Here is a 27,500-nt window from a genome sequence, read left to right as displayed (position 1 = left end):
GTGACTAACCAGTAAAGAACTTGTAATAACAGTGTTTACCGAATACTACTACCCGACTATAAGTTTGAAAATTTGACAATAGATTATATCTGAGATACCTATATCTACTAAGATGAGACAGAGTCTATTTGAAATAAAAATTTTAAATGGAGTTGCCATCACACCTTGTCATAGACTGTGTCTACACCACGGGTATTAAAGTAGCCAGGACGAACGATCGGATTGTGTAGTTTATATCAAACTTCATTAAATATTTGCCGTTATTTGGTTTGTCCTTCCCTGCTGCTCAAAAAGATGTAGGGGAATTATCTATAAAAAAACTTAAAGATCAAGGCAGAACAAAATGAATTTAAATATCGGTGTGTGTAAATTTCACCACGTATATTAACGAAATGAAACTCACAGTTTCAGATGAAATTTGATCCAATCTTACAAACAGATATTGCACAAACATATGCAGCCTGCGCCTGCATATGTTTGTGAAAAAATAAGTGATGGACTCGAATTGTTCAACTAAATTCGTTCAAGGTGTTGCCCCAGCACGTAAACGATTATATATATATATATATATATATATATATATAGATAGATAGATAGATAGATAGATAGATAGATAGATAGATATGTTTCTTTATTAGCCACACAGGGCTGCACACAGACGGGACAGATTACAAAGCAGAGCTTTTCTTTTTGGGGAAAAAAAAGGCGGGGTAGGTTTTCGATCAAAAGGGACCGTAAAAGGGAAAGAAGTAAAAAAAAAGAAAAAAAAGGAAAAGAAAAGAGAAAAAAGAAGAAAAAGGGGGAAAGAATCTATCAACAGGGATCGTGTATCACAGTGTCATGATGTAAGGTGTAAAGGGGGAAGCAGATAAGGTTTATCATGGAAAGAAAAACCTACGGAAAAGACCACACTAACCTCGGTCAATATTGCTTTCATGTTACCACATTTTTTTACAAGTAGGTAACCCTCTGTTTTAAATTTCCGGGTTCATAGGATTATGCTCATGGTGACTTCGTCATTAATACGTGCCATCCTAGCTACATTCACCCATCTTTCTTTAAAACATTCGCTAGACAAAACTTGCCTCTCTACTCTCACTTTCCTTTTCAAGTGATACTTGAGATATAGATATAGATATATAGTGTAAACAGAGTTAGCGGTTATAATAACCGACTAAAGGATAAAATATCCGTATATACTATCGGTATCCGTTACCCGATTAAGGTACCACGCAGTGGGACTGAACCCGGAACTATGGGGAGGGAAGTACCTGCATTTCATTTAATTATTTAGCCAATTTAATATTTGTTTAATCTATAGTGTTTCGATCAAGTTGATAACCACTGGTAATCTAGAATCGATTTGGAATCAAAGGTTTCGGCAAATCGATGGCTCACCTGTATTAAAATTTGAACAGCTGGATGCTGTTGATATCGAGATGTCGATATCAATGCAATTTAAACCCATGCCATAAAGAGACATAACTGAATAGTGTATGATATTTTAAGGTATTTTGTTAGGCGTTTTATTATTCAAAATTTGACTGCTGTTTACTAAACATCATCAAATATTGGTTTATCATGAACAAAAATACAGGGTGAAAGGAGAATCGATTCCCACGACACAGAATTTCCTTCTGTGGAAATCATTCGGAGTTTTCTATCCTCATTCGTGATCCAGATTATCTTTGCAATTTGGGCTGGTTATACTCGAGATTGCTCCAATCTGGCAAGCCCCAAATAAAAAATAAACTAACAGCATTACATTCCTTGGAAGAAAGCAGCGAATGTATACGAAAACAAGGACGGAGAAAAAACAGAGAAATGTTACACAAATACAAATAACAGGACATAACATCAGGTGTCTTTCGACCAAGGACGAACATATATATATATATATAAAATATTATTAGAGACAAAACCACTATTTTGCAAAACAAACAAGGAAAGACTTAATCAATACATAAAATTTTAATAAATAGTCAAAAAAACCGCCACTACAATCGTTTCTTGTCTAAATCTGATTTTTTCCCTGTAAATTTGGATTTATTCCCTAATATTTATTATTTATATATATATATATATATATATATACATATATATATAACAATACATGTATTTGTGTACATACATACATATATAAATGTATATATGTTGCTTCTGCAGGGCCGCAGTGAAATGACTGAAACAAAAGAAAAGACTATATATTTGTGTGTTTGTGTGTATACATACATGTATGCATACATACATACATACGTACTCTTCAGGAAGTTACACGTAATGCGTTAATTTGAAACCACTGCCACTAGAAATTGATACTTTATTTCATAAACTGGCAGGCAAAAGATTAAATACTAATACAGAAATAGAGATGTGTGAGTATAAATATAGACATGTCTACTTGTACACAAATGTCCGTGTTTCTCAACACGCATACTTATGTATACACTAAAATTATCTAATTTTATATTATCTAATTTATATATTTCTAGCAATAGATTTTATTCTTCAAACTCTATACATCATCATCATCATCATCATCATCATCATCATCATCATCATCATCATTATTATTATTATTATTATTATTATTATTATTATTATTATTATTATTATTATCATTATTATTATTATTATATTTATTATTATTATTATCATCATCATCATCATCACCATCATTATTATTATTATTATAATCATCATCATCATCATCATTATTATTATTATTATTATTATTATTATTATTATTATTATTATTATTATTATTATTATTTTTATTTTTTTTAGATTGACCTGTTCCAGATATATATATAAACGTTTACCGAAATAAACTTGTTACTTTGTGTTCGAAAATCTGAAGAAGCTATAAGGTTATGCACATGCACTCAGCTCTGAGTTCACTGCATCTGATACAAGAAAAAGTTGTAAGCTAATAAACTTTATTGCATTACTCTCCTTTTCTTTTGTAATTTATTTAATTTCATATTACGCTTTGTACTCTACTAACATTTTACCATGAAGCATATATATATTTATGTATTGAATGCCTTCGGAATAGTACTTCCACCTAAGTTGGATTTTCCCATTTTGACAGTGATTTTTAAATTTTTGTCACCACACATTCGCAAATAGTAGTGGGGATGGGGCGGAAAATAATTTTTTAACATTTATGAATCACTCTTCCTCCCTTTTTGACCGATTTTGTCCAATTTTGTGAGGTGGACACTATGCATTTAAAATTTGTAGGAGCCGCCATTTCGGTAAAAAAACAAAAAAATTGAAATTTATACTTTATTTTTAACCCCTTCCTGTCTCGATTCGGGCCTTTCTCTCTCTCTCTTTTTTTTTTTTTTTTTTTTTGCACTACGCATTTGAAAACGACTGGAAAAGCCTTGTTGTTAAAAAAAAAATAGCAAATTGGCAGTCACTATTCCAAACGACACTTCTCTTATTGTCAAACAGAAAATTAAACGCAATTTAAAAACAAAACTGATTTTTATATATATTTCTTTTATTAACCCCAACCCACCATAAATCCTAAAATTTCGGCACTTTTTCGAATTTTTTATCGCTAATTATAGTTTTTAAAACGGACAATCCGAAGCTGCAATTTGTCTCTGCATATAATTTCAAAATACTTTTCACACGAAAATGTGTGTGACTTGAGGAATATTTAGCTGTTGTTTCGAGCATTGACCCACGACCACCTCATGCATTTCCCATTTCCTTGTCACTCTGAAATATATTGATGATAACTTTCAATATTTTTCTCCCTATAAGCATATTTTATGGAATGATGATGAGGAAATAACTTTTTTGTTTAGCCGAAGCGTGGTCCATTGCTGGGATTTATACAACAAAAATAAAATTCATAATTTAAATTTTTTAATGAACACCCCGCACCAAGTGCGTCCATATTTGAGTGTGTGTATGTGTGTGTGTGAGCGTGTGTGTGTTTATGTAGGAAAAACATTTACTAACAGAAAAGTATGCTCATAAAATAAATTATCTTTTACATACCTTTTTTATATCTCTCTGTCACCCCTTTGAAATTATTTACACATGCATGATCACACACAACCACACACACACATACACACACTCAGCGTGAGCGCTACATATATGGAGAGAGTGAGAGAGAGTGTGGTAAATATAGAGAGGGAATATTTTACAATGACAAAAGCGAAGAATGAAAGAGAGGGAGATAGATAGAAAGAGACAGACAGACAGACAGACAGACAGACAAGCAGACAGGCAGGTAGACAGGCAGACAGGCAGACAGACAGGCAGAGAGACAGGCAGACAGAAATCTTTTCTGTTGCTATCATAGATTTTGAAATTTTAAAATTAATTGAAAATTTTCGAATTTGGTATATTGATGTACTTTTTCCCGCTAAATCCGATTTTGCGATTCATTTATTGCAGCAAAATGATGGAAAATTTTACAGAGGTTTAAAGTTTGATAATCTTAATCAATCGGAAAACAAGAATTGGAAGCTAGTATTTCAAGACAAAAATTAAAACAAAATGAAAGCACATGAGGAGGGAGTGGGGCGGGATGGACAGCATGCGTACGAGATAATACATTTACAAAGAGAGAGAGAGAGACAGAGACAGAGAGAAAGAAAGAAAGAATGAAAGAAAGAAAGAAAGAAAGAAAGAAAGAAAGAAAGAAAGAAAGAAAGAAAGAAAGAGAGTGGGAGATTTGTCGATCTAAAAGTTGAGATTCTTCTCCTGGCAAGTTATATTTTTTAAATTTAAAAACCTCTGGGATGCAGATTTCGAAATTCAAATTCATTTTTCTCAAGAACGTACTGTGTCAGAGCCTTTCTGGCGCAACCACATAGCTACATACGCTCTCACATTTATAGCAGATATATAAACTCTGAGATAACACATAGGACTTCTACGGTGATATCGAGATGAAAACTGCTTGATTTATATTACTGAGTTCGATACTTTGGTTTCTTGCTTTTTATTCGATATTCATTTTTCAAATATTTGTAATATTAGCTGCATATTTTTGTTGACAAAACATTCACAGCACCGCGTTGATTTAACAGACATCTACACCCGTTTCAGTGCGTCTGTTTTTTCACCGCATCTTGAATCCCAAAACCAGACGCACGCTTGTCTCCATCAAAGGAATATGCTTTTTGCTACCCATAGGCCAGGGTCTGATCTAATTGATGCTTGAAGCCTATAAGAAATTTCTCTCCCTTCTTCAAAATACACAAGTATGTTAATTTCCTCCTTTCTCACTTTTTCTCGTGATATATCTCTCCCAAGTTTTTCCCATTAAATTTTTAGATGCTGACCCGTGATATGAACGTCCCTCTGACTCAAAATTCTTGTGAACCTTGAATTGCTTATGTTTTCGATAATGGTAATTGATAAAGTGAGAATTCTTACGTTCAAGTGAAAATACTTGTCATATTTTCCGATTGGATTTTTAATGGCTTTTTTTTTACAGAAATTTTTTTTTAAACAAATATTTGGGTTCAATCTGTCACTATATATATTTATGGCTAATGCAACTCCTAATGCTCGTCCAAAGAAAGCCATATTAAATTTTTAAAAATAGACACTATTTACAAAACATTAAAAACGGTCTACGACAAACAATTTTCTCTGCCACCACCGTCTTCAGATGGCCGCGTAAAGGACTTTTGTGAGCAAATTAAGACAAAATAATTCCTTTGTAATAAGTTAAGCGTATTAAATTGGATTCTACTTCGAAGTTGTATTAAGCATATCTGTTCATTAAAACAACAGCATTAATAATCGTAATAATAATCCTTTCTACAATAGGTACAAGGTCTGAAATTTTGGAGAAAGGGACAGGTCTATAACATCAGCCTCAATATTCAACTGACACTTTTTTCATCGACCCCGAAAAGGTAAAAGGTAAAATCAACCAAGGCGGAACAATAATAATAATAATAATAATAATAATAATAATAATAACAAGCGGGGCCCATGAATATTTCAAGAACTTCATGGTAAACCTATTTGGTTATTTCTGAATACTTTATCCAAAAAACCTGAGAGCACACATATATTGTGTCATCCTATAAATAATGCGTTTGTTTTCAATTGCATGGACTAAGAGTTGGAGGTGTACGGGATAAACTACGTGCATCAACTTGCTATAAAAGCAGGTAGTAGTTTAGCTCTGTCCTCATTCTTAGTGCAAGTTTTGAATAGTGCAGTTCGATTTTAACAGTTATTTTTCAAAGCTATAATGGAAGTTACAAAGGCACATATTCGGTATATTTTGCTTCATGAGTTCAATAAAAGCAACAACGCAACGGATAGTGCGAGGAGTATATAGGGATCGGACAATAAGCGTAAACCAGTGTCAATGACGGTTCCAGAAATTCTGAGCCGGAAACTACAGCCTAGAAGACGAACCTCGTCCTGGGAGATCTGTAGAGCTCGACGAGGACGCCCTGCAAACCCTGCAAAATCCCATCGTAACTGTGGAGAAATCAGCAGAGAAGTTTGGTTTTGGTCATTCAACCAGATACGTGTGTGCCATCGGAAAATTCAGCAAATTGGGTCAATGTGTTTCTCACAAACTTTCGCAGTCTAATCGCGCGCAGAGAGTAAATGTGTGTTCTTCTTTGCTTTCATATCTCACTAATGAACATTTTTTGGACCGAATAGTGACTGGTGACGAGAAATGGGTTCTTTATAAAAATGTCAAGCGCCGAAGACAGTGGGTAGGGAAAGAAGTAACACCGACATCCCAGCCGAAAGAAGGTCTTCTTCCACGTAAAGTGTTGTTATTTGTTAGGTTGAATATGAACTGTTTAGTCCACTTTGGATTTTTAAGCCATAAACCAAACGATAACAAAGATCTACTGCGAGCAGTTTAAGCCGCTTAAAACGACCATTTTTGGTTTCAAGACGAAAGGTACTCTTCCATCAGGATAATGCTTGGCAACATACAGCGAAGATGGTTTCCAAAGGCTGGAGTAGTTTGAATGGGAAACGATGCCCCACGCACCATATTCGCCGGATATTGCTCCATCTGATAATCATTTATTCCGCAATCTTCAAATTCATTTGGACGAAAAGAATATGAATTCGGATGACGAGGTCAAAACAGTAGTGGAGAAGAACTTTTCGTCGCGGACAAGTGAATTTTGGAAGAGGGGCCTTGCAAATCTACCAGATAGATGGAAGAGTATTGTAGAAAATGATGGATAATATATTTTAGATTAAAAAGAACTGTATTTAATAATAAATGAACTATAAAAAAGCCGCATTATTTACGGGATATACATATATATATTTCGAATTTGTGAAAACGTGTGTAGAATAATATAATATTTGAATTTTGTTATAACATGATCTGCTTTTCACGTTTCTTATTATTGTAATTTTTAAGAAGATTTTACAATGTTGAAGTGTGTTAAACATTAGAAAAATATTTTGTAATATTCATAAAGTTCAATTAGCAATTTCATACGTTCGTAGTAATCATCAGATTTCAAAATGCATTTAACTGACAGTTGAGTTCTTGACTACTGTAGTAAAATGACTGACTTCCTTTTTATGCCTTATGGGAGGCTCCAGCAAGCTGAAATTTTCGAATGTGGTTTTGACCAATCAGCATGTAGCTGAGTACACAGACAACAAATCCGAAAACACTAATGTTCGCCAAATTTCTTTGAGCGAACATATAGAAACATGTGGTCAGAAAATGTTTCTAATTTTTCCTTTCGACAAACTACATGACACAAGAGAGGTTGGAAGAAAGATAAAAGAAAAACGCTTTATCAAAATGTTCAAACCCATGCTGAACGGAAATAATAACAATGGCGTAGATTTAAAAATATCTTTAACATATGAATATAAGCAAATTACAGAAGACTCCCACCGTTTGAAAAAAAAATGGTCGAAACCAACAAAGTTTGCTCACTCATAAAACCATTAAATGTAAACCGCAAACTAATTGGTTAAAATAAAGGCGGGATCTATGCCAGTAATATCGGTGCACCAGGCAAACCGTGACGTTTAAGCTACATACTCATTGGTCAAAACCGTATTCGAAAAATTCAGCTTGCTGGAGTCTTCTAAATGGTATAACAAAGAAGTCAGTCATTTTACTGCAGTTGTCAAGAACTCAACTGTCAATTAAATACATTTTGAAATCTGATGACGTATGAAATTGCTAATTGAACTTTATGAACATTACAAAATATTTTTTTAATATTTAACACACTTCAACATTGAAAAAATGTTTTTTTAAATACAATAATAAAAAACGTAAAAACCAGACCACGTTATAACTTTATTCAACTGATATATATATTTATATAGATAAAGCAGTGGATTTGGTAGACGAAACTGAACGAATCCCGTCGTATCTATCTATCTATCTATCTATCTATCTATCTATCTATATATATATATATATATATATATATAATCTTAGATAAACTTAGATATGTTTCAACCAAAGATTGGTTCAGGCCATGTCTAACTTAATAGCACCACCTGATAGGATTATTCGAATCTTGTTTAAGTCAAGTTTTGTTTATGGTACATTCAAGTAGTGAGTTTTTGCTGGGTGAGTTGTATCCAATTATGGGTGGTTTATCTGGTATTCTTTGAAGGAATCTATCCAGACTCCGTTTAAAGTTGATGGGATCCTTTTCCTCTTTGATCTCTTTCAGGACATTGTTAAATAGGGCAGGGCCTGTTGAGGAAAAGAAATTATGTTGCAGTGTACATGTATGCTGTGATCTTGAATTGGGCAGGGGACGTATGGCCCGTGGTTTCAGTGTTGGATGAACCTTGAAGCTAATGTTCAGGTCGTTTGGGCAAGGTTGGCGGTATATTCTCCACATCGTACAAATGATGTACCGCTCACGGCGACGCTGGAGAGAGTAGAGTTTCAAGGCTTTATGGCGAACCCAATAATCGAGAGCAGCCATGCCTTCAATTCGTTTAGTGAGTGCCCTCTGGGGTGATTCAATCCTCGAGATGCTTTGTCTTGTATGGGGAGACCACAGTGGGCAGCAGTATTCGAGGTGTGGCCGTACAAAGGAGGAGAAAAGTGGTATGATGACACCTTGTTCTCTGGACCGGAAAGTTCTTAAGATCCAGGAACTCATCCTACGAGCTATATCGACCTTCTTGTTGATGTGTGCACTCCAACTGAGATCGTCATCAACAATTACACCCAGGTCTCTGATATTGTTAGAGGCTGTGAGCGGTTCCCCTGAAGGAAGAGAGTATGGCTGTTTTAGTGAGGAATTTCTTCCAAAATGCATCAGCTCAAATTTTCCCTCGTTCAGTTGCATTTTGTTTTTGTCTACCCATTGACTCACATTATATAGATCAGACTGGAGTTGAGTTCGGTCAGCTTCTTCATTGACGATTTGCTGGAGCTTAGTGTCATCAGCAAATGTTTTCACTTGGCAGTAATGTACGACACTGGAAGGTCGTTTATGTAAATTATGAAGAGTAGCGGACCCAAGACAGTCCCCTGGGGAACACCGCTGGATATATATATATATATATATATATATATATATATATATATATATATATATGTGTGTGTGTGTGTGTGTGTGTGTGTGTGCTTGATAACCTGTTCGGCAAAAGAGACCAATAGAATAAGTACTAAGACACAAAGAATAAGTCCTGGGGTCGATTTGCTTGACTAAAGGCGGTGCCCCAGCGTGGCAGCAGTCAAAATGATTGAAACAAGTAAAAGAATAACAGAATGAAAGAATATATATATATATATACACATATGTATGTATGTATGTATGTATGTATGTATGTATGTATGTATGTAGTGAATCCAAATAAAGAAGAACAAATAGGAAAAATCAACAACACGATGACGTGGTACAAGTAATGTATTCTCATACGCTCAGGGAAGAAAAGAAAGGGGATTTAACATTTCGATCAAAGCTCTTCTTTAGATATAGAGAAAAGTCCAAATGAAGGGCAGACGGAGGTAGAAAATCGCCAACGATTCACATGCGGTTACACTTTGAAATGACCGGAAGAGAATGGGTGAAAAAGAAGTTTTTTATAAGACAGGAGAGTGTGAGAGAAGAAGGTATGTGTCTATATGTGCGTGCACGCAGGTCTGTGTTTGTTTGTGTAATAAAAGCACGTGTGTGTGTGTGTGTGGTTTTGGTTGTTTGTATGTGTGTGTGAGTGAGAATTTATAGTAGGAGTGGCTGTCTTTTGCGTAGTGTGTCCCTTCACATGTGCGTAGGAAAATAGTCAGTAGAAAGGTATTTAACTGGTAGCTTTAAGTATGTGTGTGTGTGCGTGAATGTATATGTTGTGTAAGTGTGAGTTTTGTGTGCAGTGTGTGCCTGTGTCTGTGTGTGCGTACGTATGTATGTGTGTATGTGTGCGCATGTGTGCGTGTGTTCGCGTGTATGTGTGTGTGTGTCTGGCTGTTTGTTGTGTGTGTGTGGGAGGTATGTGTAGGTTTATTTACATCTGTGTGCATGTGTATATATGTGTGTGCGTGTAAGTGTATGTGTGTGTACATGTGTGTGTGTAAGTGCCTGCGTGTGTATTCTGTGTGCGCGCGTGTGTATGTGTGAGTGTGCGTGCCTGTGTGTTTGAACGAGGAGTTGTGCGTGGATGTATATGTGCGCTTTTTGAGTGGGTGTGCCGGAGGGTGTTTGTGCGTGTGCGCATGTGCGTATGTGCATGTAGTTGTGTGTGCGTGTGTGCGTGTATGTTTGAGTGTGAGTATGTGTGCGTGTGTGTGTATGCGGGTGTATGTACGTGTGTGCGTGGGTTTGTGAGTGTTAGGTATGCGTGCATTCGTATATGTGTGTATGTACGTATGTATGTATGTATATATGTATGTATGTATGTGTGTATGTATGTACGTGCTGTGTGGGGACTGGCATGTCAAAGAATAGTCCAAATGTTTCTTCTTTGTGTCGTAAAATGTAACTAAAGGAGTTGACATCGTGAAACCCTCACCAGCAACCACTACTCAAACATTATCTGGAGGATTTTCGCCTGAGTAGTGCAGACAGCGGTAGTAGTTTGTATGTATGTATGTATGTATGTATGTATGTATGTATGTATGTAGTATGTATGTATGTATGTATGTATGCTTGTATGTATGTATGTATGTATGTATGTATGTATGTATGTATGTATGTATGTATGTATGTATGTATGTATGTTTCTATGTATGTATACACAACTTACAGGCGAGTGGGTTAGTGCTTAGGTGTTTGGCATTCATAATCGTAACACTGAGATTTTGATTGATTTGTGACTTGGCGATGCGTTGTGCTCTTGTGTAAAACACTTCATTTCACGTTGCTCCGGTCCAGTCAGCTGGCAAAAACGAGCAATCTTTCGTCGAACCAGCGATCCGTCCAAGTGTAGAAGATACAACAACTGAATCTGGAGAACCGGCCTCATGTGCCACAGGCTTGGGAAGAACTTTTGATTTTATATATACACATAAATATATATCTATATCCGCGCGTGCGTGTGTGTGTACGTGTATGTGTGTGTACATGTCTGTGTGAAAGCATGTCGTATATATATATATATATATATATATATATATATATATATATATATATATATATATATATCAAAACGACGTGCTTCTACATAGTTTCTATCGATCAAATTCCCTCACTATGTATATTGGTGAACTTGTGGATATAGTAGAAGACACTTGCCCAAGGTACCACGATGCGGGGCTAAAATCAAAACTATGTGATGGCAAAGCGAGTTTCTTAATTTCACATACATTCCTGTACCCGTTTCTAACATTCCTAGATAGTCTTAGTTGCTTATTCCATCGTTGCGGCCGTGGAGATAGATTTTATATCCAAAAATGGTAATAATCGTATCGGTAATTTGTTATTTCCGTTGTTGCCAACGTGGTCACAATGAAGTGTTGATATAGGAGTTGGAAACAAAGAGGAGTGGAATACGTTACACTGATGTGACAGTTGACTTTGTGGCTAGATAAATTCAAACAGCAATAATAGCAGCAGCAAAAACAACAACTTTAACAACAACATCATTGACAGCGCTAAATGTCCGTACAAAATATCCGTAATTTAAAGACATTGACTGAAATTTGGCAGGTGAGGTGTATTATCCAATACCTTCATCCTCAGTACTTGGTTTTAGTTGAAAGCCCTGCCAAATAAGCTGTAACTGGACTTTCTATCTATGGAAGACGATGCTCCTAAAGAGGTATTGCGGCATAAAGCACACACCGGGAAACGTCGGAAAAAAATGATTCGTCTATATGCCAACTACGTGACCCAAGAGGTTCCTCTTCTAGCCACAATCATACACTTTCATTAAATGAATTAAAGGAAGAGCTGATCTCGGTGAGAACCGAAATCAAGGCGCCAAGAGCTGGAAAATTACCGTAAGCCATTTGTTCAACTCTATGATGATTTTACCAATTTACCATCCTCAAAGACAGTAATAATGGTTTCGAATTTAGCCACAAGTCCAGCAAACTTTTTGGGGGTGGAGTAACTCAATGCTGTCAAATCTAAGCACTGATATTTTTATTTTATCAACTGCGGAGGAACGAAATGCAAAGGTGTCTCCAGTGGGATTTGAATTACGAAGCTAAGGAACCTGTAGAAATACTTCAAGGCTTATCTATAATGCTGTAATGGTTCACCCAATCCACCGTCCTCAAGGACAGTAATGATAATAATAATGATTTCATATAGATGCATACGTACTCAGTGACATGTTTCAGGATAAAAAAAAGAACAGTTCGATTGATATCGAAACCAGTACTTCCATACATTGCTAAAATCGAGCAAGATAAAGGATAAATTTGACTCTGGCGGGAATTGAATCCAGTCTCTAAAGGGACCTACTTAAATACACGAAGGTTGTTTATCCTGCTCACTACCAATTCTAGCTTAATCCATCAAGTGGTTCATTTATTCCTTTAACAGTTTTTATAATGTTGCAATTATGAAGCCAGATCTCCTTCCTCTGAATTTTCATCCTTCCTCTCACTAGCCAATGAGGCCTTAAAAGAGGTCATGCTCTTTCTTCTTTAAATCACATTAAATAGATAGATAAACAGATATATATATATATATATATATATATATATATATATATATAATATATATATATATATATATATATAATAGATAGATAGATAGATAGATAGATAGATAGATAGATAGATAGATAGATAGATAGATATATAGATAGATAGATAGATCTACAGCCCAACCTTCAGAGCATAGAGAGCAGGCTCCAAATTTTACAATAGCGTAAAACCGATCATATCGACTCCAGTACTTGACAAGTGCTTTATTGCATTAGCCCCTTATGGGTAAAAGACAAAGTTGATCTTAGTGGGATTTGAACTCAGGACGGAAAGGAATCTGACTAAATGCTGTAAGGTATATTGTTACCATTCTTTAATGCAATCAGTTTATTTAAGCAAAAGGATTTAATTACAAGCTGCTGCATATAATCTTTTGTCTTCTGTGTACTTAATAGCCACTTCCAAACTGAATTTTCTATCACAGTTTTTCTATCGCAGATATTGCTTTTGGTGAATTTTGGTACACAGAATTTTGTGCAGGGAGGGTGCTAACTAGGCTTACATGGCGCTCTCGTTCTCAGGCGCGCGCGCGCACACGCACACACACACATATAAATATATATATGTTTATGTGTGTATCTATTTTTTATATCCTTTCTTTTTTTTCCTCATCGTTTCTATGTAATGTCTTTGTAGTATTATACTCAATGTAACTCTCCCTGCTGTCCATCCTTTTCATCCATCATTCTTGTTACAACTCAGAGAAATCACAATTATTCCCCTTCTTTATTCGAATCCTACAAATAAGGGTGTTTTGTTCTGTTTAAAAAAAATAACATTTAGAAAATAAATGACACAGTTTCCTTAACTATGATTTGAAATTGTATCATGCTCTGAGACCAACGCTAGCATACAGTAAATAAAGTAATAATGATATAATTTCTTGTAGTCTTAATAATTAATTATGTAGGCACAAGGCCAGCAATTCTTAGATGGAGAGAAGGGTTAGTTAATAACATTGACACCAACACTACACAGCTACTTTGTTTACTCTCTTTCTAATTTTGGCACATGGCCGGCAATTTTGAGTGTAAGGGGAATTCGATCACATCGACCCTAGTACTCAACTCGTACATATTTCATCGATTTGAAACTTAGCTGGTACATATTTCACAGATCCGTAAAAAGGACGAAAGGCAAAGAGCCGGAAGAAATATGGCTAAATATTTTGTCCGTCGCGGTAACGATTCTGGCAGCTCGCCACCTTTTCATAATAATAACTAGTAATTGTGATTTCAATTCTTATAATTACCAAAATTAATTCTTTAGGGAGGGGAAGAAACAGCAATGTGGAATACTGATCTCTTTCCTAAATGTAATAACAATGACTGAAAAGTCTCCTTTTATATTACTGGGCTTCTTTATTCGATAGTTACACTTCAAACAACCATAACTACGGAAAGAAATAGGAGATATAATTCAAGTCATTTAAATAATAAACTAATGTTATAAAGATTTATAAACCTCTGAACCCAACACATATAATATTTATAAGACGTAGAATTCCATGGTGGCGCTAGTTATCCCTTTTTAGGAGTCAGTACTGGACTAATTAAATTGATTATTCTCTTTTAGAATGCGCCACTTTGTTCCAGTACATTTTGTTCCCGTACCTGGTGACACTGTTTTGAAGATGTTTCCTTATTGCGATTTATTCATTATGATTTCTTTATCATTATGGCGTCCATCCCATTTATCTTAGGATGGGCGGATGGTCGAAGTACGGTTTGTACCCAGGGACATTTTTTATGGGTTTCTAATATTTCGCTCACTCATATTTCAATATGGCTTCGTCATGTAGAGGAGCAGGAAGAGACGTTCGCTACAATGGTAGTAGCACTATCAATAGCGAATACGCCTCTTTGGTATAAATCGTCGCAAAATATTTGTATAGATTTGAAAGAACAAAAAGCAGAAGATGGGAAGGCTGCAATACTCAACAGGCACACATGTTAAAAAAAAACAGAAAGAAAAGAGCGGTTGTAATTTAACTGGTTTGAAAACTTGATCAGCGATAACAAAACCAATAACAACATTGACACGTACACACGTATACTATATCAGACAAAAATATTGCGAATACAAACGAGACAGACCTCATCGTTTGCAAGTATAGTTGCCGACAAGAAATATTAATAATTTCAATAAGAGGAAAAATACAGAGAGACATTTTATTCATAGGACTAGGCTCATTCAATGAGAATCTATTGCCTAGAGACCTAAGAGGAGGAAAAGCGGAGGATTACATACCTGTGTTTTGTCATGACCTCGATGACTCTCTTTATCTCATCAAAGGAATAACCGTAGGCAGTTCTCTTAGATAAGTGGAGTGCAATTTTATTAAAAGAAAGGGTGTAGCACCACATATGTTGCTTTAAAAACAAAGAAGGAGGTGATAGCACACGTCCAAATAATACAAGATGTACCTGTTCATAAACTAGCCCCTTCAATATTTAGGAAGAATAACTACAAGTATAAAGATAAGGATAACCATTCAGTGACGAGAGATTGATACCTGACTCGTTACTGTCGTAGCAGAATAAGAGAGCAGCAGCCAGTATCGACCCAACGAAGGGCAATATGTGTTAGGCTAAGGTCACCACCGGCTCACAAAACAATCCTAGATTTATGACCAGTATAGGGTGCTAAAACTAAAAGCATAACTGAGTATCTAGCGCAGAAAGTCGAGTTGCTACTTATTTGGGAGGGCTTCCAGCCAAAGACGACTGAATAGAGAAAAATAACAACTGTAACACGCCATGGAAGACGATGCTTCTAAGGAAGTATTACGACATAAAGCGCAGATCTGTAAACATCAAAACAAAACGATTCGTCCGCATATCAGCTACAACACCCAAGAACTCTCTCTTCTAACCATAACCAGCATTGACAACGAAGAGGAGATAAAGGTCAGAGTACCCCCACAACAGTAGTAAAAATAGCGAAAAGGAGAAATCTTTAGAAATCCTCTCTCACGTTTATTCACGTGTAAAGATTAGAACCAAATGGAGGACCATGTGAAATCAGTACACTTTTGCGTAAAAACTGAAAAAAGAACACTCCCGTACCGAAAAAAGATTTTTTAAAAGCAAGAAAATGTACGAGGAACGTTAAGAACCCATTTCCTATGAAACAGAGGCCATCTCCGTGAAGAGCCCATCTCTAATGATGAAACGAAAACTATATCGCACACGGAGAACATATCTGCTTCTCGAATGAAATTGACTTTACAGGTCTTTGTGAGACTGACAAAAGAACTAATTTAATACGTATTTGAAATATCAGAGGATACTCCAGAGAAAATGCTGATCGGGGAGAAACTATCAAACTACAAATAACACAAACATAAAAATTAATAAAATTATCCGATTATATAAACTATGCGTTGTATATCAATTAGCCACACGGGCCGTTGCTTACCCACTGGCCCTGGTTCAATAATTCAGCAGGCAAGATTCTAGGCTTTCCTGCCTTACAAGAATACTATGAAAATATGAAAATATGGAGTAAGGGTATTTTAAACAGAACGCTAAAGTTCTGTAAAATTATTTCCATGTCCCCATAATTTTTGTTTTTAATATCACAATATATTGTATAATTTATTTCACCCTTCCCTTATCTTTATATAACTCGTTTTCCTCGAAACCATACCTCTTTGCAAACCTCCTATTCATTGCGTTGTATCTTGTCATTCCTTGTGGCAAATAAAATTTATTAGTAGTCTTATTATATTATGATTTAGTTACAAAAATCGGGTGCAATTCTGTGGGTCCATAAAATGTTTTGTTTCGGTTGTCTTAGTCTCTGTTACATCCTACGTAATATGCGTGTGGTAGCTAGTAGTGCTGTTTTTCATGTTATGCATTTTTTCATTCCTGGATTTTGGTTTGGATCATATATATATATATATACACATGTATACGTATGTATGTATGTGCGTATGTATGTATATGTATGTATCTTTATGTGTGTGTGTGTTTATACAACACAAAGAACCAGTCAAAAGCTGAATTGAGATTTAATCGACTAACATTTACCCCATTTCTGACATTTTTTTTGTTTTGCTTATTTTATTACATTATCATTTCATTATATGTAAACCCCCGTATTTTATGTCTGTCTTTGTATTGTCCCCGTCATCCTTCGCCCTAGTGGCAAATAAATGAAATCATTATTATTATTATTATTATTATTATCATTATTATTATTATTATTATTATCATCATCATTATTATTATTATTATTATTATTATTATTATTATTATTATTATTATTATTATTATCATTATTATTATTATTATTATTATTATTATTATTATTATTATAACTTCTATACCTTTTTCTTTCCTCATTTCTCTTTCCTCTGCTTCTCTACCATGCATTCTTTTATCTAAACTCTCACACGGAATGAAAACTGTCCATGCAATGTCTCCTTCATTTGATACTCATGTGGCAAATAACAGAAGTCATAATCATCATCATCATCATCATTATCATCATCACGATGAACATGATCATGATCATTATTATCACGATCTTCAGCATCATCATTATTGTTATCATCAGCCCTAATGAGAAACTGGTGAATTTCAACAACCCAGCCCTGAGTAATATTATCTGAGTAGGAAGGAAGAAACTGAGAAGTGACACATTTGATTCCTTGGAAGTGACGTTAATCTATTTCTCTCTCCAAATGGTTTTTACCCTATTTGGAAAACTTTCTTAATGATTTTTTAAAAAACCTTTTCTTTCTGTTGGCTTCTTTTTATCCGTTGCAAACACCCACCTGTGTGTTTGCATTTCGTCCTTGTAGTGTCCTCAATGTCTGGGCCCTTGTGGCTATTATTATTATTATTATTATTATTATTATTATTATTATTATTATTATTATTATTAATGCTCTGTAATCATTAAATGACAAAACGTCACAAAATCTCATTCTTTTTTCACTTACGTTTTTTTTAAAGTTATGTTTTAAAAAGCTTAAGTTCCATAGTTATGATAACAATAATAATGATATCACTAATAACAACAACATCAAAAATAATAATCCTTTCTACTATAGGCGGGTACAAGGCCTGAAATTTTGAGGGAAAGAACTCGTCGATTATACCGACCCCAGTATTTCACTGATACTTAATTTATCGATCCTGAATAGATGGAAAGTAAAGTCGACATCGGCTGAATTTGAACTCACAACGTATAAGCAGACGAAATGCCTCTAAGCATTTTGCCCGGCGAACTAATGATTCTACCAGCTCGCCGCCTTAATAATAATAATAATAATAATAATAATAATAATAATAATAATAATAATGATAATAATAATAATAACAATAATAATAATGATAATAATAGACGATGTAATAGCGGTACTGTTTATAGTTGTGATGGGAATGATGTAAAATCATAATGAAGGGAATGATGCGAATAGGAGGTAAGTTGGATGTCACTGATGGCGTTAGTAACGGTGGGTTTTATTGTTGTTGTTTGTGGTGGTGGTGGTGGTGGTGGTGTGGAGGTGGTGGTGGTGGTAGTGGTGGTGGTGGTGGTGGTCTTGTTAGTGCTGCTGTTGCTGCTATTGATGATAATGGTATCGATGATGATGATGATGATGATAATGTGGAGAAAGAGATGGATAGTGTTAATGATAATGATGGTGATGCTGAAGAAAACGACGAAGACGATAATAATAAGAATGATGTGAGAAGGAAGCATGGTGCTGGTGATGGTGCGGATGATGGTGATAACACCGACAACAATGACAGCGATGATGACGATGGCGGTGACGTTGACTCCGGTCAATTATAAAACAAGAAACACAGGCAACAAAAGTAGTTAAAATACATGAAGATAAATAACATCATCAAATGATATAATAATAATAATAATAATAATAATAATAATATAATAATAATAATAATAATAATACTAATAATAATAATAGTCCTTTCTACAAAAGGCGCAAAGCCTGAATTTTTTTTTTTTTTTGTAGGGGACAGTCGATAATAATAATTTCTTTATGGACCACAGGGGTAGCAACAAAAACAAAAGGTTGTTATAAAACAAGGGACAGTGGGGGTGTGGGTGCATAAAAACACATGTAAACAATAAAAAACAATAACAATTAAAAAATGATAATAATAATCAAAACCAACATAAGAAAAATAATGAAACTTACCGATTTGTAATTTTTATAGTAATTGTAGTCGCATTTGTATTTCTACAGTAATAGGGATGTTGATATCAATAACAATTATAGCAATAACAATGCTAGTATTAGTAGTAGTAGTAGTAGTAGTAAATCCGAGTTACACTTTTGAAGATTATATATACATAATTGAGAGATATGTAAATTGATTTTATGTACGTAAATATATATATATATATATATATATATATATATAGGCAGGCAGAGAAAGAGAGAGAACGACAGAGAGAGAGAGAGAGAGAGAGAGAAAGAAAGAGAGAGATGGGAAAGAGTGGGATTGGGAGATGTAGGAGTAGACTGAAAGATAACTGGAGTAACTTGATTGACAGATAGATGGATAGATATATCAATTAAAACTCCAGTACTCCAGTTTAAGTCATACACATATGAACGATTCCTCTACATAACGATGTAGAAACTGAAGTTGCAGCGACACGGTGAGAGAGAGAGAGAGAGAGTTTGTGGTTGTGAGCCTATGTATGTGTACGTGTGTGCGTTTCCATACACGCGTGTGTATGTGTGTTTGAGTATGCGTGTCTGACATTGAACGTTAGAGGCGGGAAGAGCGCAAGCGAAGAATAGGGAGAGATAGAGAGTAGGAGTGAAAGTGAGAGAAAGAAAGAGTGTGATGAGGAGTTGAAGAGTAAGAGGGAGATAAGAATAGGGAGATGATAAAGCCATAGTTTCATATGAAATAAGAATGAGGGCGTTGAGAGGAAAATTGAAATGAGAGAGAGAAAGAGAATGAGAGAAGAAGAAGAGGATAAAGTTGAACAACGGAACACAATAAAAGGAGAGGAATTGGGGAGGTGATAGGACAGGTTATAGAAAGGTGGAAAGGGAGAGAGTAAGAGATAAAAGGAGAGAGTAGGAGATAAAGTGGAAGAGTAAAGGGAAAGGGGAGAGTGGATAGAGTTGTGGAAAGAGAAACAGAGAGAAAGAAAGAGTATGAATGGAGAGTAAGCAGGAAGGAGAAAGTGATGTAAGAGAGAAAAAAGAAAGAGTAAGAGATAAAAGGGGTGAGGAGAAGGAATGAGAAAAATGTAACAAGAAAGAAAGAGAGAATAAAATGAAAGAGAAAAAGTGAAAGCTTAAGAATTTAGAAGAAGAAAGGCAGGTGATTGGGTGAATTAGCCGAGTCGTTAGCGCGTCGAGTTGAGTGAATTGCGTTATTTGTTTTTACTCTCTGCGCGATGAGTTCAAATTCCACTTCAATCAAATCTGTTTTTCAATCTTTTAAAGTTGCTAAAAATATTAGCAATCCAGGACAATGGATTAGCAGGGATATAAGTGCCTTGTTTTGGCTCTTTGCGTTGTGTGTGTAGTACTTGCTTTGTGCTCTCCGTCTATCACACGTTTTAACACCATAACCTGGCACCTAAACTAGATTTAGCAGAGTCCACGCTCTTGCAGGTAGTCAGGTCGGAGTTTTGGTCAGAGGATCCTTTCCTCCTTCCTCCCATCCATCCGTCCCTCCCTCCCTACCTCTCACCTGTACAAGAGGACCTGTAAAGGGTCATGAGCTCTGTCTTTTCTTTTGAGAAAAAGATATAAATTCTGAATGGTTGTATACTGTCAATCTAACGTGACAGTAGAGGGTTACACCACCGCTGTTTAGCCCTAGGAAGCATCGATGCTTCCTGATGTCTTCGACACATTTTTTCCTGTGTCCTTATATATTTACGAAGGGGAGACAAACACCCCCAGCAGCCAGGCCTGCATCTAGAGACACGCATGTTTCAGGATCTTTGTCCATCATCGGTCTAGAGTAGCAGACGCCCGCCAGCCGCAGATATTTGTCCCGACCTCGTAAATATATATATCTAATTTTCAGTGAAGTTTATTCACTGATTACCAAAATCAGAAATATAAAATCTGTATGCAAGAAAAGACGAACATGAAAATAAAAGGGATAATGAGAGACATAGGAACAGTACAAGACCTGGAGAATGGTTTGAGGGGGAAGAAATGAAAGAGGGAAAAGAAAGACAGCGAGTAAGAGAGACTAAGAGGTTAACGGATATTAAATTAGGAGGAAAGCAGTGAAGAGAAGAGAGATGAAAAAGTTAAAGAAAAAGGAAATATGACAAATATACTGAGTGTAAATAGGAAGGGAATATTAGATAGAGAGAGAGAGAGGAGTAGAAAGAAAATTAGAATGTGTATGAGCGGAGAATAATGAGAGAGTTTGTGTGGGGGTATATGTGTGTGTGTGTAATATGCATACGAATCTAGAAAGAGAGCGAGCGAGAGAGAGATAGCAATGTGTATATATATGCATATATATTAATTTACGGAGAAAAACACATACGGGCACATATATTTGGGAACTAAAATAGAGAGGTAAAGTGGTGAAAAGACTAAGAACGCTTCGAGTAGAGACAGAAAATGGCGGTGTATGGGGCAGGGAAGAATAGAGAACTATGAATAACGAGGAGATTGAAAAGTTTACAAGAAGGAATAACGAAGAGAAAACATGGGGGAAATAAGAGAAAGCATGAAGAAAAAAGTTATTGGAGTAGGCAGTGCATGATAGAGAGAGAAAAAGAAGAGTGGATGAGAGAATATGAAGACAAAAGAGAAAGTGAAGGAGAAAGAATCAGGTTTAAAGAAAGTAAAAAATTAAAAAATTAAAAAAAACTGATGTAATGAAAGCAAGAGACAATCACAAAAAATATTCATAGAAATAAATCAAACAGAAAAATTGAGCAATTGAAATCGAGTGATCACAAAATAAATGAGAGGAAAAAATAGGATACTAAATGACAATATTTGGGTAGATAGAATAGAGATAGATAGTATGGTTACTGAGAGATAAAATGAGTGATGTGGTTAGTCCTCTCATTGTGATGTACTTTAATTGAGATCCGCTAAGTTGTACTCTGTTAACTTCATATGAAGTGTATTGGTCTCTTTATTTAAACATTTGCATGTGTATTACATAATGTATATATATGCATGTGTCTGTGTGTGTGTGTGTGTGTTTGTGACAGGTATAGCTGTGTGGTAAGCAGCTTGCTTCCCAACCACATAGTTCCAAGTTCGGTCACTCTGCGTGGCACTTTGGGCAAGTGTGTTCTACAATTGCCTTGGGAAAAAGCAAGACTTTGTGAGTGGATTTAGTTGAAGGAAACTAAAAAGAAGCCTGTCGTATATGTGTGTTTGTGTGTGTTTGTGTCTGTGTTTATCCCCACCAACGCTTGACAACCGGTGTTGATGTGTTTACGTCCTCGTAACTTAGCGGTTCCGCAAGAAAACAGATAAAATAGATAGCAGTCTAAGAATAAAAAAGTAAGTAATGGGGTCATTTCATTCGACTAAAAATACTCTGAGGCGGTGAACCAGCATGGGGGCGCAGTCTGGTGGCTGTAACAAGTGAAAGATAAAAGGTAAACGATGCGTGTGTGTGTGTGTGTGTGTGTTTGCATCTATGAATATAATTCTAAACAATGAAAATTACAAAAGGAAGGTAAGTCTGGCCACTTAGAATAAAGTACCAAAAGTAAAGAATGAGAGTGAATAAACTCAAATTTTATATATATATATATATATATATATATATAAGAATAAGTAAATATTTAAAATAAATAGTCGTAAAAACTTATAATAATAATAATAATAATAATAATAATAATAATAATAATAATATTATTATATTATTATTATTATTATTATTATTATTATTATTATTATTATTATTATTATTATTATTATTATATTATCAATATTATTATTATTACTATATTATTATTATTATTATTGAGTGAGCGAGCAGAGCATGCCATCAAAGTGACACTGGGGTAAAATATACGAAGCCCAGTATACCCATCATGACTACCCGTCTGATAAGGGTACACCAGGCACATGCATCACAACCATATGTGCGCGACATGGTGATCTCATATCAAGATAAACAGCACACGAACCTTGCAGGTGGAGCCAGTTAGAATTTTCTTCTGATCGAGTAACCCATCCCGCTCAAAAGGTCCCTGAATAAGGGTTGTTTAAGGACGTTGAACGAAACACCTATGTTTCCAGAGGTGAATTATTCAAACCCCAAAGAATCCTTCTCAACACATGGCTATGATGCTCCCCACTACTCTGCTCGTGATCAGAGATGCACATATCGTCAGCCACTAAGGGGCATGCTCAACTGGTTAAGGTCAAACAACTGACAAGCAAATCTGTGGTATTGAGCAGAATATTTGCTGTAGCCCATCTTTTATACCAAGACAAAACTTATTATTATATATTATTATTTTTTTTTATTATTATTATTATTTTTATTATTATATTATTATTATTTTATTATTATTATTATTATAATTTTATTATTATTATCATATTATTATTATTATTATATTATTATTATTATTATTATATTATTATTATTATTATTATTCAGTAGTTTTATTTTTTATAGCGTGCTTTCACTTCACTACCGAGCGCAGCTCTGTGTGCCTTGGGTATTTGTTGTGATGCTCTGATGGTTATTGTATGGAAAGTGTTCTGCGTAGGATGTGTGCAGTGCCTAGTAGTGCAATTTTCTGTATGTTATATGTGTTTGTAAGTCCTGGTGTTTTTGTTATGTATTTGTCTGAATATTTTTTTATCATGCCTAATGCACCTACTATGATAGGAATTGTTTCTGGTTTTAGATTCCACATTCTGGTTACCTCCATTTCCAGGTCTTTGTATTTTGAAAGTTTCTCCATTTCTTTTAGAGACACGTTGTCATCTGCCGGTATTGATACATCAATTAGAAAGCATTTTTTTCTTCATGATCTCTGACAACTATATCTGGTCTGTTGACCTTAATTCATTATTATTATTATTATTATTATTATTATTATTATTATTATTATTATTATTATTATTATTATTATTATTATTTTATTTTTATTATTATTTTTTATTATTATTATTATTATTATTATTATTATTAATATTGTTATTATTATTATTAGGGGCAAATCTGAATAATTGATAATAGCAATAACAATAACATTAGTGGCATCTTTATTCTTATATAAATTATTACTTTATGGGGTGAGAAATCCTATTAAAGGTTTTTAGGGGTGCGGGGCATAACAAAGCTTGTGAACCACTGAATTAGAAGGTACACGAAACACCAGCTTACTAAAGAGTGGAGGTAAAAACCTCCAGCTTAACCACTAATCTTGCTGAAAATATGTAATGAACCAACAGAATTCGGGCATGTTAAATCCCACTCGTTTGGCCAATTTCTGTTGGTCCGTTACAATTTTTAGTAAGATTAGTAGTTAAGCTGGATGTTTTTAATACCACTCTTTAGCAAGGTGGTGCTTCGTGTACCCTCTAATAAAAACTAAGAATATATATGTATGTATGTGTATATATATATATATATATATATATATATATATTATATATAATATATACTAGCAAAACGCACCCGTACAATGGACGGCGCTGAGTTGTCAAACATTTAAACCAATTTTTTTTCAAAACAACTTGTCAGACCGTCCCATAGGCCTCCCCTTTGAGAAACATTGATTTAACCTAAATTTGAGATACCAGCAAAAGAAGAAATAAAGATAGACTTTTTTTTCTATTCCAAAAAAAAATGATTTTATTCACACAAATATGCAACCGAAGAGTTTAAAGTACCATTAATGATATGGCTGTTGACTGGGAGAACACAAATATGGTTTAAACAGTAAGCTTGGCAGGAAAGAAACGTGCCTTTAATCAGTACAGAAACTACGAAAAATGGAAGGTGCAGTTATGTACAGGTTGACGGAAGAAAAGCAGGACAAAAACGGCTTTATCGATCGCATTCTCACCTGGAATCGATTTTTATAGCTTTTTCAAAACTTATACACGCCCTGATACCGTCGGTATCTACATATCAAATTTGAGTGCAATCGGATGAAGGGTGCCGAGATCCTAGATGACACATACACAGACAGACAGACGGAACGAATATTATATATTATATATATATATATATATATATATATATATATATATATATTATAAATGCTTGTTTTTATCGAATTATAGTGAAAGCAATTAAACACTAAACTGAAGAATTACTCAATACTTGTAGAGCCCATGTAAAAGATATTAAAATATGGTGTCCACGGAGTTTCGGATTGCTTAGACTCCTTCGAAATCATTCTCGCCTCTATTCATATAAATGAATTAATTACACACACACACACACACACACACACACACACCACACACACACACACACACATACACACACGCACAAACACACGCACACACACGCACACACAAACAAACACACACACACACACATATATATATATACATATATATATATATTCTACAATTTGTATTATATAAAATATATGCCAGTTCAGTCCATAGGCTTATAGTATCCACAAGGCCAGTGTCTACATCTCAGTCCCTTATTTTTATCATTATTAATCTAGAAACCAAAGGCAGCGAGCTGGTTGCATCGCTTGCACACTTGACAAAATGCTTATCGCTGCTTCGTCCGTCCTTACGTTCATAGTTCAAATTCATCAGAAGTTTATTTCCTCTTTCAGCCTTTCGGGCTCAATAAAATAATTACCAGCTATGCACTGGGATCTATGTAATCGACAAGTTCCCTTCCCCCAAATTTCATGCCGTGTACCTATACTAGAAAGCATTATTAATTTACGAACCTAGTGAGCCATTCTGTTTACTTCTTTATGAGAATCATTGCTAATTCGTTACTGAATCCTTCTCCATGTGATAAGGGTATCTCACAGCGTGAGGTAGAAGGTTTCAGGAAAGACGGAGAAAGTAGGAAAGGTCTCGATCGCAGTATATTAATAGTATTTATTATTTACCAATATAAAAGGAATAAAACTGAAAGCGAAAATAGTAAGACTACAAGTCAAAATACAGAACCGGAAACAAAATATGTATAGCACTCTTGACGATTTTATAACTTTTCCATCATTAACACAAAAACATCTACACGCATGGTTATGGTTAGTTACTTCAACCCTGGTTTCTCTGATATTTATGTTCCTCCCTGGACTTTACACCAGTCCGTCGCAGAATAACTCATTTTAACCGGCTAAGCGGACTGGAACAACGTAAAATGAAGAGATTTGCTCAAGAACACAATGCATTGTCTAGTTCAGGAATCAAAACCACAATCTTATGATCATAAGTGCAACACCCAAAACTCTAAATTATGGCGTCACGTCTACACACATACGCACAATCCCATACTGATACATTTACCCACACACAGATGCATAATCATACACATGCGCGCGTACAAGCGTAAATAGATATACATATATAGGCGCAGGCGTGGTTGCATGGTAAGAAGCTTGCTTCCCAACCACCTTGTGCAAATATCTTCGACTATATCCTCTGACAGACCAAAGCCATGTGAGTAGAATTGTTAGACGGAAATGAAGGAAAACTGCAGTATATATAATATATATATATATATATATATAATATATATATATATATATATATATATATATGTATCTAGTGTGTGTATTTCTTTGAATAAAACCCTTTAAGATGGTGCTCTAGCATGGGCGCAGTCAAATAGCTGAACATGTAACAGATTAAACGATTAAGAGAATGAAAAAATATACATATGTATGCTGAGACCCCCTTCGGTCATTACTGACCATTAGAAAGTTACCCTCCCAAGCACAAGTCCAGGCAAGGTTGTTTATGGAAGACCAGCAGTCTTCCATACCGGCCTCCCCTTCCTCGCCACCAGTGTTATCCAAGGAAAAGGCAAAGGGCGATACAGCTTGGCACGTATGACGTCACAACTCATTTCTACAGCTGAGTGAACTGGACCAACGTGCAACATAGTGTCTTGCTCAAGAACACAGCACGCAGCCCGGTCCGGAATTCGAACTAACAACCTCACAATCTTGAGCTCGACGCCCTAACCACTGAGCCATGCGCCTTCACGTATGTGTGTATATCTTTTATATATATATATATATATATTATATATATATATATGTATATATATATATATATATATATATATAACATATATATAAAATATAAATATATATATATATATATATATATATATATATATATATATATATATGTATATATATATATATGCATATATATATATATATATATATATAATATATATATATATATATA

At 34.9% G+C, this 27,500-nt stretch overlaps 1 protein-coding gene across 3 annotated transcripts in view; it reads right to left on the bottom strand.

Annotated features, from left to right (window-relative positions):
• The window catches only part of LOC115209514 (acetylcholine receptor subunit alpha-type acr-16-like), a 619,054-nt gene extending 599,572 nt beyond the window's left edge, over positions 1-19,482 (bottom strand). For all 3 annotated transcript variants that reach the window (XM_036501210.1, XM_036501209.1, XM_029777942.2), the window contains exon 1: positions 19,308-19,482. The gene's annotated coding sequence lies outside the window, so the exon portion shown is untranslated. The remainder of the gene's footprint in view (positions 1-19,307) is intronic.
• Between the last annotated feature and the right edge of the window lie 8,018 nt (positions 19,483-27,500).

The sequence above is a fragment of the Octopus sinensis genome, linkage group LG3, assembly GCF_006345805.1.
Source record: "Octopus sinensis linkage group LG3, ASM634580v1, whole genome shotgun sequence".
Taxonomy (NCBI): Eukaryota; Metazoa; Mollusca; class Cephalopoda; order Octopoda; family Octopodidae; genus Octopus; species Octopus sinensis.
The sequence above is the reverse complement of the archived record's forward strand: the minus strand, read 5'-3'. Positions and strand labels throughout refer to the sequence as shown.